Below are 12,776 nucleotides of genomic sequence, written 5' to 3'. Positions count from 1 at the left end.
TCGAATAAATAAATAATTAAATAAAAATTTAATATTCGAAAAAAAATAATTTCGGAATTAAAAAATAAATTTCGAAAATTTAAAAAAAAATTTAAAAAATTAAACCTACTTTTTATCTTATATCTATTTAAAATTACATGATTATAAATATCTTATTTTAAATAAGGTCAAAATATCTAAAAAGATTTAAAAAAAAAATCTTAAAAGATAAGATATTTTTAAATATCTTAAAAGATAAGATATTTTAAAATATCTTAAAAGATTTTATAAATATCTTAAAAGATATTTTTAAAAATATCTTAAAAGATATTATAAATATCTTAAAAGATATTATAAATATCTCAAAAGATATTATAAATATCTAAAAAATCTGACCTTAAATTTAAAAAAAATATAATCAAATTTAAAAATAAGATAGGTTTTTAAGCAAAAAGATAATTACTAATTCTATTCAAATTCAAATTACACTAATATCTTGAATTAATTTAAAAAAAAATAAATTAATTCAAAATGATAATTAGAATTGAATTAGGAATAGTATTAGTATATATACAAAACTATACAAAAATTTGGAAGTTAATTCCATGAAAAGGTATGAAAAATTGAAGAAAAGGAAAAAAAAACCGAAACTGTACGGACAGTTCTGCGATCGCAGAAAATATCAAGACAAATTTCCCGATTTTGTCAAATCTTCAAAAAATCATAACTAATTCAAATAAAATCCAAATTGAGTTCTGTAAAAGGCTAACTTGCTTAATTTTTTCCATACTATCCAATAAAAATAATTACAGAATCGAAATCACAATTATTTATCACGAAAATTTCACAAACATCAATCATTCATCAAATAACACTCAATACAACATGATACCATCCAAAGAACATACAAACAATCGTTTTAAAGTCCAAATTTCATGTAAGTAAATCAATTACCATGGCTCTGATACCAGTTTTTGGATATTATTTTACCAGGATCTTAGATCTACTCACAAGTATGTTTATTAACATCCTAAATATGAACTTTCTAAAACGATAAATTAAACACATATAAAGTTTAAGAAACCTTACATTGGGTGCAGCGGAATTATAATGACTCCTTCCGTTCAGATCTCTAACCCTTGATTCCTTTCTGTAGCAGAGTATTATCAAGATCTGAACCTGGATCTTCTTCTCTGAATCCTTGATGTTGTATCTCCTTTGCTGTTGATCTTTCTTCACAATCTTCCTCACTATGATTGAGGTATTGTTTGATGTGTGTGGGCACTACTCTAATCACTAAGAGAGGTTCGAAATTTTGAGGAAGAAAAGAGAGAGAGAGTGGCAGCTAGAGAAGAGAGTGGAGGCTCAGGTTTTTCTGATTCAGAAAGTGTAATTTTCCTGAAGCCTTCACTATCTATTTATAGCATTCCTCTAGGGTTTGATTTGAATTATATGGCATTAAAATAATGAAAAAATCATTTAAAAAAGATAACATAAGTGGCTGGCCCTAGGCTAGGTGAATGGGCCTTGATTTTTGCAATTTTGCAATTTTACCACTTTTTTGTATCTGATTTTCTCAAAAATGCCAATTTCCTAATTCAATCATTTAAATGCCAATTCTAACTATTTAATAACTATAAATAATTATTAAATAATATTGTCATTTATCATATTTATTAATTGAACCATACAAAGTATCATAATTAACAAATATGCCCTGTTAACTCTTTCTTTACAATTTCGCCCTTACTTAGTGAAAATTTCACAAATAGACATAGTCTAATTTGTGAATTATAATTGATTAATCAAAACCAATTACATGAGTCTTACAAACAATATTATCTCAACTAGTGGGGGGACCATGGGTCTATATAAGCGAGCTTCCAATAAGTAGATCAAGAATTTAGCACTAAAATTCACTAACTTATTAATTCTTCGTTGAATCCACGCATAGAACTTAGAATTGCACTCTCAGTATATAGAATGCTCTATATGTTCCACCATATAGACACATCATTAGTTATCCATTGTTATAATCCTAATTTGATCAATGATCCTCTATATGAATGATCTACACAGTAAAGGGATTAAATTACCGTAACACCCTACTATGTATTTTATCCTTAAAACACTTGACCCCGTATAAATGATATTTCAGCTTATGTGAAATGAGATCTCCACCATTTATTTTCGTTTGGTCAAGCTCGAAGGAAATCATCCTTTGCTTACTATTTGCCAGATAGAAGCTATAGATTCCATGTTTATGCTAGCGCTCCCACTCAATTGCACTACCGTGTTCCCAAAATGTACGTATCACCCTGACCTAAAAGTAGGCTTAACTAACAAATCAAAGAACACGAATAGCCTTTCAAGATTGAGCCTAATCATAACAGGATTAAGATCATTTGATCTAGGATCAACTTGGCGATATTGACTTGAATAGATTTTACGGTAACTTTAATTAAATCTAATTCAAAGTTCAATATCGGTCCCTTCCGATGCATACTCCATGCATCCAACCTGAGCTTTACTTTAACCAATGTTCTGGAAAGAACATAGTATTTCTCCAAATACAAGTAAACTCTTGTTGTAGATTATCATATCAGTAAAACCCAGTGTCTGATAAATCTAGGAAACTTTATTCACATAGTCATGTTTACTTTCCAATGTGATGACAGCACAATAAACATGATCAAGTATGTGAAAAGGGTTTAAGATGAATTTATAAATCAATTAGACAAGCAATTGATAAAGTGAGCCAAAACATACACAAATGAATGAAAAATACTTCTGTTTCTTTATTGATGTTGAATAAAATAGATTACATTGAAATGGAGTTTTATTTAGGGCATAAAACCTAACAACTATATCTTCTACTGTATGGTAGGCTAGGATTGGCCTGGCAGGATTTCTGTACAACCTGATACCTGGAATCTAAGCTACTTCTGAATTGGGCCCTTAATGACCCAACAAACTGATAGAAAATATTTACTTTCAAGGGGAAATTTAGTCTTTTGTATTTAATTAATTTAATGTGTAAATATCTAAGATTTTCATTGTAAATTGGGATTTAGGTTTTCATATATAAAGTCCTTAACTTTAACCTAGAAAACCTAAGTCTAATTCTGTCCTCTAAGTCTCAAACCCTAGCCTCTCTTCATCTCTCTATTGGACACGCCCTAGGGGTTTTCTTCTCACTTCCTTTCTCACACGCCTTTAAGGTAATACCACTCTCTCAATAGAGATCGGCCTACTTGATCTATTCTTTGTAACCTTATAGAGAGCCATATCAGATCCCACATATAGCGATCTGAATAGTATAGCTCTTGGTATCCATACAACAAAAAAGGTGAGTTGGTCATTACCCGCTAACTAAGGGGGTCAAACCTCTATTAAAATCCTTGTCTCATTTACATTACTGTTCTTATTGTGAAACAAGTGGAAAGCATGAGATCCATACAACCCCGTTATCGATTGATCACTTTTCAAGGTAATAGTTTGGTGCTTTCATTAAGAGAGAGTTGATATCGTATCATATCAAATGGCATGGTTAACATGAGAAGAACTGCGGTTGCACCATTTGCATCTTCAGTTCTTCCTCAAGACCCACAAAGTGCGGAAACTGATGTCCATGTTGCAGCCAGGACTGGAATTCCCATTAATGCTGCAGAAGTCGTCAATGCTGTCATCTTGGCAGGCAACACGAATCTAGCAACTACAACTGGCTAAGATGTTATAAACATCCCTGTGGATCTGAACAATCGTCCCCTACCTCCAATGGAGGACCCTCCACAGGTGCCTGAAGGTAGAATCCTTGGTGGCACCCCCAAGGAACAATAACCAAATTTCTTCCTTGCTACTATGTAGGAGAGATAAGACAAGGAATTGGCGCACGTGGACTTCGGAGAAGCTCTCAAGTTAGCCAGACTTAGAGAGGTCATCTACTAAGCTGGCTAATTGAAAAACAATGCACTGCTAATTGCAATGCATTCGCTCAACAGAGACGCAAATTCCTTGAAGAAACACACGCTGCTGATTTCAATGCATTAGCCCAGTAGAGACGCGGATTTGTAAGATAGATGGATGAAAAATAGTACATCCTTTGATTACACTAGGTAGAGTTAGATCTCCTTAACAGAGAGGCGAACGATTTGATAATGCGATTCAACTAGAGAACTAATTTAAGAGGCCAAGATCTCGTTAGAGATCCACTACAAGGAAGGCTAATTGATAGATTAGGGAGGGTCTATGGCCAAGCTGACCAACTTGGCCCCTTAGGGACTAGGAAAAATCTTCCCTCGCTAGAAGGAAGACAACCATGCCTCAAAGGTCTAATGGCAGGAACAACTAGATCTTAGCAACCGGCGACATAGAAGGCCGTCCAGGGACCTCAGTCTCAGCAACAACCCCTACCTATCTTATGGCCACACAACCACCAACAAGAGTCCCTGTGGCCGACCAACCACAAGCAAGAGTCCCTATGTCCAGCCAGCAACCTAAAGAAGTCCCTATTGGGCTTTGTGTGCTAAATAAAACTTATTTCAATATAATCAGATATACTAATTAATAAAGATCAGAAATTGTATTTTATGTTGCGTGGTTCACATGATTTATTTCATGATTATATTTAATGTATAAATTCTATTAAGTCCAGAACATATATATATATATGTATTTATTTGTTCATGATTATAGTATTGTCAGCACAGTGGAATATAATCATTATTATATGTTCAAAAGTATTTCCCATGATTTGTTAATTCATTGGAGTTAGAATGACATCATAATCGGCAATAAGGTAGACTTACACCTTGGATAAGTGTTATGTCAATTGTAAAACCCTAACTAGCATAGGCGTGTTTACGTGATTTTTAAACGTACTGTGCAGCTCGTTGCTAATCAACGAGGTTTATGGAAATCGTGATTAATAAAAAAATTTCTTTTTAATTAAAACTTATAATATTTCATACAAAATACTCAGGATACCGATTACAAAATACTTTACAAAAGTTAATTAATTCTTTACAAAATATTTGTCGCCCAGCGACTAACTACAAAAGTGCTGCTGTCTGGAGGATCGTACGCTCCAGACCTAACCGCCCCGACATGTACAATCTTCATCGGCTCGTCCTCACGGTTCCTCAGCCTTGGCCTTGCCCTTACCTACACATAAACATAGCACTGTGAGTCGACAGACTCAGTAAGAAAAGCATAAATCATAAAACATACTTAAATCCCGGGATATGATCAGACGCCCATACCCTTGACCACATCCCTAACCCCCGTATCCCACACGGTACTGAGTCTCGAACGTTCGTACAAAGGTAATTTTGACAAAGTAACAGCCTATACTCGGTACACTGGTCATACTCCAGCCGCTAGTCATATTCTAGCCTTACCGATGTGTTACAGTATCAGCCTATACTCGGTACACTAGTCATATTCTAGCTGCTAGTCATACTCTAGCCTTATTAATGTGATACAGCCAAACAGTACAGTACCATCGGCCATAATATCAGCCTATACTCGGTACGCTAGTCATACTCTAGTCGTACCGATGTGATACTGTCGAATGGTACGAAGCCAACATACATATCTAATGTTATCTAAAAGGCTTCCTAACATGCACGCTAAACATGTAAATACATATGCATACTGTTATACTAATCTTACCTCGATTCTGAATTCAGGTGTGCCGGTCAACCTGAGTGGAACGAACTGCTCGGCGATTGACAGGCTCCTAAACCATAATAATCACAACACTTATAAGTGACACGCTAAATCACTTCCTGGGAATTTAAACTAGAAACTAAAAGTTTCCCTATCGATAAAAAGCATGGCAATACCCTAAACAACACAAAAATGGGAAGAACTAGGGTTCCAAAAATAGTCCCAACCGGTAGACCGGTTCTACAACCAGAATTCCGGTTCTGGGAGGAACCCAGAACACCAACCGGAATTCTGGTTCCTACAAGCTATACTGAACCGGAATTCCAGTTCAGTGCAGGAAACTTCAAAATTTCGATTCTCACTCAAATCAACCCCAAACTTCAAGCAACCTTCCAGACCTGTTCTAAATACCCCAAATAACAAAACCCAAGAAATGAAACCAAGCTTCAAACACAGAAACGAGATTCACCATTGAAGGTTCAAGATTTAGTTCAAAAACTCAAAACTTGACTAACCCTTCAAACAACCACCAAATCAAGCATAATTCAATCTATTTCAACATAATTTAACCACAAAAACACCACTAAACAATAACAACAACCACAGCAACGAAAATCATCATGTTACCTTGAAAACCATAGTGTTTGAGCCAAAATTCTAAACTTGAATAACCACAACCTCCTCTAATCCATTCATCTAAACATAATCAAGCCCAAGAAAACAATAACAACATACACAACAGCTATAACACCAAATTCATCAAGCATGCAAAAGTTCTATTTCCTTAAACTTCAAGAAACTAAGAGAAAGGTTGATAAAAGCTTACCCACAACAAGGAATCACTAAACTTTGAGAAAATAGCTTGAAATACCAAAGAAAACACCAAGGTTTCTGCTGCTCAAGGAGGGCCGAAAGAGAGAGGGCTATAGAGAAAATAGAACTTTGCTTTTTCTTTGATTTTTTCCAATTTTGAAACATAAAAGATGAAATGGTTTTTCACTAAGTAAATCAGGCAAAATAACATAACATACATCACATAATCACAAAATTTTAAGTCCATTAAAAGACAAAGGATTATGGGGCAAAATGACTATTTTGCCCCTCCCACAATAAAAGGGTTAAAAAGCACTAAAGGGGTAGTTTGGGAAATTCTAAATTCCCGATCAAACCCGACATTCCCAATGTCTAAATAAACTGCCCCAATAAACTAACATACTAATTTGTGATTCTACTGAGCCATACACCGCGTTCCATGTTACCGGGCACCGAAAATGCAAAATTATGAAATTTCACTATATGACATAAAATGTATTTAGAATTCAAATATAACCACATAAATAATTATTTAAATATCTATAATAATTTCCATAATTAAATCTTAATTAACTGCTAATTTTCTAAATTAAACTAGGCGGTCTTTACAACTATCCCCCCCTTAAAAGGATTTCGTCCCCGAAATCTAACCTGAACAACTCTGGATATTGAGCTCTCATGTCTGATTCAAGCTCCCAGGTGGCTTCCTCCACCTTGTTGTTTCTCCAGAGTACCTTGACCAATACTATGGTCTTATTCCGAAGGACTTTATCCTTTTTATCCAGGATCTGCACTTGCTGTTCTTCATATGTCATGTCTTGCTGCAGCTCAAGACTCTCATAACTAAGTATATGAGTAGGATCTGAAACGTATTTTCTCAACATAGAGAAATGGAATACGTTGTGAACTGCTCAAAGAGCTGGAGGCAACGCTATCCGGTATGCCACTTGACCAACCTTCTCGAGAATCTCGAAAGGTCCTATAAACCTAGGGCATAACTTGCCTCTTTTACCGAAACGTTTGATCCCCTTCATTGGAGACACCCACAAAAACACATGGTCCCCTACTTGGAACTCAACATCTCTGCGTTTTGGATCCACATAACTTTTTTGTCTACTCTGAGAGGCAAGCATTCTAGCTTTAGTTTTCTAAATTGCCTCATTGGTCCGCTGCACTGACTTTGGACCTTGGTATTTCTCTCCCCTGTCTCATCCCAGTGGATGGGAGACCTACACTTCCTACCATATAAGAACTCATAGGGAGCCATCCCTATCGTACTCTGATAACTATTGTTGTATGAAAATTCTATTAACGGTAGATATTTACTCCAAGAGGCTTCAAAATCCATAACACAGGCTCGTAACATGTCCTTCAATATCTGAATCGTCCTTTCGGACTGCCCATCTGTCTGAGGATGGAATGATGTACTGAATTTTAGCTTTGTACCCATTGCCCGTTGCAAACTCTTCCAAAACTTGGGGGTGAACTTCGGATCTCTATTCGAAACTATAGACTTCGGTACCCCATGAAGCCTTACTATCTCTTTAACATACAATTCTGCCAGTTGGTCCACTGAATAGGTTGTTCTAACAGGAAGAAAATGAGCAGACTTCGTGAATCGATCCACCACCACCCAGATGGAGTCGAACAAACCCATGGTTCTAGGTAATACAACCACGAAGTCCATCGTGACATCCTCCCACTTCCATTCAGGGAGGGTTAAAGGTTGTAACAACCCTGTTGGTCTCTGATGTTCACCCTTAATTTACTGACAGGTTAGACATCTCGATACGAATTCTACCAAATTCTTCTTCATACCGCTCCACCAGAAGTAGGGTTTAAGATCCTAATACATCTTGGTGGTGCCGGGATGTAGGGAATAAGGGGTAGAATGAGCCTGTTTGAAGATTTCATTTCTGAGTTCCACACTATCTGGAACACAAACCCTAGCTTTATACAACAGCATCCCATTGTCTGACACTACAAAATCCCTGGCTTGACCAGCTGAAACTTCTTCTCTGACTTTTACTAACTCTGGATCAGTCATCTTAGCGACTTTAATTCTCTCTAGCAGACCAGATTGCAGCGTCAAGTTGTTAAGCTTGCCTACAACAAACTCAATGCTAGATTTGACCATGTCCTCTGCTAACTGAGGTGAGATCTGAATCATGCTAGCTACCTGCCCGGGACCCTTCCTGTTCAAGGCATCGGCCACTACATTGGCCTTTCGGGGTGATAGAGAATCTCACAATCTTAATCCTTCACTAACTCCAACCAACGCCTCTGTCTCATATTCAAATCATTCTGAGTAAGAAGTATTTGAGACTTTTGTGGTCGGTATAGATTTCACACCTTTCTCCGTAAAGGTAATGCTGCCAGATCTTCAAAGCAAAAACTACGGCGGCCAATTGTAGGTCACGAGTCGGGTATCGCTATTCATAATCCTTTAACTGACGGGAGGCATAAGCGATAACCCGATCGGCTTGCATCAGAACACACCCCAGACCCTGTCTGGATGCATCGCAATAAACCATGAACTTCTCTTTGTCAGAGGGCAGAGCTAACACTGGAGCCGTAATAAATCTTTGTTTCAGCTCCTGAAAACTTCCCATTTATCTGACCATAAAAATCAATGATTCTTCATCGTGAGTTCGGTCAAGGGTGTTGATATCTTAGAAAACCCTTCCACAAACCGACGATAATATCCGGCTAAACCCAAAAAGCTTCTAATTTTTGTTACTATTTTCGGTCTTGGCCAATCCCTGAAGGATTCTATTTTCCCTGGATCCACCTTGATCCCATCTTTACTAACAATGTGCCCTAAGAAAGAAACCTAAGATAGCCAAAATTCACATTTCTTGAATTTGGCATAAAGCTTGTGTTCCCAAAGCCGTTGCAGAACAATCTGAAGATGTAACTCGTGCTCCTCTTCTGATTGAGAGTACACAAGGATGTCGTCGATAAACACAATTACACAGATATCGAGGAAATTCTTGAGTACTCTATTCATCAAATCAATAAATGATGCAGGAGCATTGGTTAGTCCAAACAACATAACCAAGAATTCGTAATGGCCATACCTAGTACGGAAATCTGTCTTTGGAATGTCCTCCTCTCGAATTTTCAACTGATGATAACCCGATCGGAGATCAATCTTGGAGAAGACCGTCTTCCCCTCAAGTTGATCGAAAAGATCATCGATCCTAGGTAATGGATATTTATTCTTCACTGTTAGCTTGTTTAACTCCCGATAGTCGATGCACATTCTCACAGACCCATCCTTCTTCTTGACGAATAATACTGGAGCTCCCCATGGTGACACACTAGGCCGAATAAACCCTATGTCAAGTAACCCTTGAAGTTGAATCTTCAATTCTTTAAGCTCAGCTTGAGCCATAAGGAGCCTTGCAAACCAGTTCCATTCCGGGTGCTATATCTATCACAAAGTCAATCTCTCGCTTCAGTGGTAAACCCGGTAGTTCTTCGGGAAAAACATCTAAAAATTCCCGAACCACTTTGATATCCTCTCGCCGAGTGGTGTCCACCACCACGGCCAGAAACCCTAAACATCCGCCACGCAGTAGTTCCCTAGCTGACAGGGCCGAAATCACCAGGATCCGAGATCCCTGAACCGAACCGAAAAAAACAAAAGGTTCTTCACTTTCTGGTTGGAAGATTACCATCTTCCTCTTGCAGTCAATACTGGCTGAGTACTTAGATAGGAAATCCATTCCTAGAATAATATCAAAATCTACTAAGCGCATTTCTATTAGGTCAGCACTTAACTCCATACCGTCAATTCTGATCGGCATAGACCTAATCCACCTTTTGGAGATAACTAACTCTACACCAGGTAAAAGGGTTCCAAACCCTGATTCATATCTATCATGCGGTCTATCCAATTTACTAAAAATTCTGGCTGCCACATAAGAATGTGTGGCCCTAGAATCAAACAATACGGAGTAAAAAGAGTTGTTAACTGAGAGCTGACCTGTCACCACTGAAGGGCTGGCTTCTGCATCAGCATTCGTAATGGCGAACACCCTAGCTGGAGGGGGTCTCGCCGGAGCCTTTGGTGCTTCTGTTCTAAGCTAGGGACAATCTCTTCTGTAATGTCCGGGCATGCCTCAATGAAAGCACCCCTACCCTCTACACTCACCCAGATGGTGCCTTTTACAACTAGGGCGCTCAGGGTAGGAATATCGGGTCTCAGCAATACTCTGACAACCACCTCGCCTCTGGTTCCCTCGGAACTTCTTGTTCTGTCCCGAGGCACCGGTTGCAGTGGATGCTTTCCTCTTCTCGTCCATGGCCGAACAACTACCTCCCTTGGTAAAGCCTGATGCAGGAGGGGTAGGAGCCCCGCCACTCACTGGAGTCCTAACTGACTCAGTTATACACCCAACTACGCCCTCAGCTGGAAGTGCTTTTTCCACAATCTCAGCATAGGTGGTCTTGTCGTCTGTAGTAATCATCAAGTCATGGTTGATCTTCACATTCAGTCCATCAAGGTATTTTTCCTTCTTATTTAAATTGGTTGGCACAATTCCCGAGGCCAACCTCGCCAACTGATCAAACTGCGTCATATACTCTGTCACACTCATATTTTCTTTCTGGGTCAGGTGAGTGAACCCTTTCCTCTTGGCACTTCTAACGGCCTCATTGTAGTACTTCGCATTGAAAAGTTCCTGGAACTTTTCCCAGGTCATCGTGGTGACATCGTGTATCATAGACACCATGTCCCACCACACCAATGCGTCCTCTTGAAACTGAAAAGTGGCACACACCACTCTGTCATTCCCGGTGACACCCATAAATTTCAAAATCTTGGTGATCACTGTTAGCCACTGCTCGACTTTCATGACGTCCAGACCTCCCAGAAAAACTGGAGGTGCCTGCTTGCGGAACCTTTCATACAGAGGTTCCATTCTATTCACCGCTACTACTTGTTTTGCCTGGACAACAGGGCAGGTGCCACTGGAACTTCGGGAACAGGCACTGCAGAAGCACCCCCGCTGTCTTAACTGTTGGATCTCATTATCTTGTTCCTCAATCCTGGCTTGCATTTCTGCAAACCTATTTTCCCAATTCTAGGCTTCCTCAGTGGCTTGGACAGCCTGGGCAGCCTATGGCGGGTTAGCATCACCCCGACCACGAGCCCTGCCCCTGGGACCTCTACCTCGGCCCCGACCATTTGGGGGAAACTTAGCTCCCTGACCTTGATTTGACCCTACCGAGTTGCCCTGACTCCTGGTATTTCGCCTAGCGTCCATCTAGTCTGAACATCCTGTGAAACCAAGAGTTGGCATATCAGGTCATGATCAACGAGAGTTTACTAATGCCGCTTAATTTAAAAAAAATTAAAAAAACATGCGCCTATTCTACTATCAGGCTACTAACATGCTTCCTATCAGGCTTTTCTTAATTCATAATAATTTAAATAAGCTACTAAAGCAATAAAAGCTTACTGAATCGTAGAACGAGCTAACTGCTGATGATGATTGTACATGTCGTGACGATCTTCGGAAGACAACCCGGCGGCTCTGATACCAAATTGTAACACCCTAACTAGCATAGGCGTGTTTACGTGATTTTTAAACGTACTGTGCAGCTCGTTCCTAATCAACAAGGTTTATGGAAATCGTGATTAATTAAAACTTATAATATTTCATACAAAATACTCGGGATCTCGATTACAAAATACTTTACAAAAGTTAAGTAATTCCTTACAAAATATTTTTCGCCTAGCGACTAACTACAAAAGCGCTGCTGTCTCGAGGATCGTACGCTCCAGGCCTAACTGCCCCGACATGTACAATCTTTATCGGCTTGTCCTCAAGGTTCCTCAACCTTGGCCTTGCCCTTAACTACACATAAACATAGAACTGTGAGTCGACAGACTTAGTAAGAAAAGCATAAATCATAAAACATACGTAAATCCCGGGATATGATCAGACGCCCATACCCCTGACCACATCCCTAACCCGCGTGTCCCACATGGTACTAAGTCTCGAACATTTGTACGACGGTACTTTTGACAGAGTCACAGGCTATACTCGGTACACTGGTCATACTCCAGCCGCTAGTCATACTCTAACCTTACCGATGTGTTACAGTATCAGCCTATACTCGGTACACTAGTCATACTCTAGCTGCTAGTCATACTCTAGCCTTACCGATGTGATACAGCCAAATAGTACAGTACCATCGACCTTAATATCAGCCTATACTCAGTACGCTAGTCATACTCTAGTCGTACCGATGTGATACTGTCGAATGGTACGAAGCCAACATACATATCTAATGTAATCTAA

This window comes from Cannabis sativa, chromosome 3, assembly GCF_029168945.1.
Source record: "Cannabis sativa cultivar Pink pepper isolate KNU-18-1 chromosome 3, ASM2916894v1, whole genome shotgun sequence".
NCBI classification, from domain to species: domain Eukaryota; kingdom Viridiplantae; phylum Streptophyta; class Magnoliopsida; order Rosales; family Cannabaceae; genus Cannabis; species Cannabis sativa.
The sequence above is the reverse complement of the archived record's forward strand: the minus strand, read 5'-3'. Positions refer to the sequence as shown.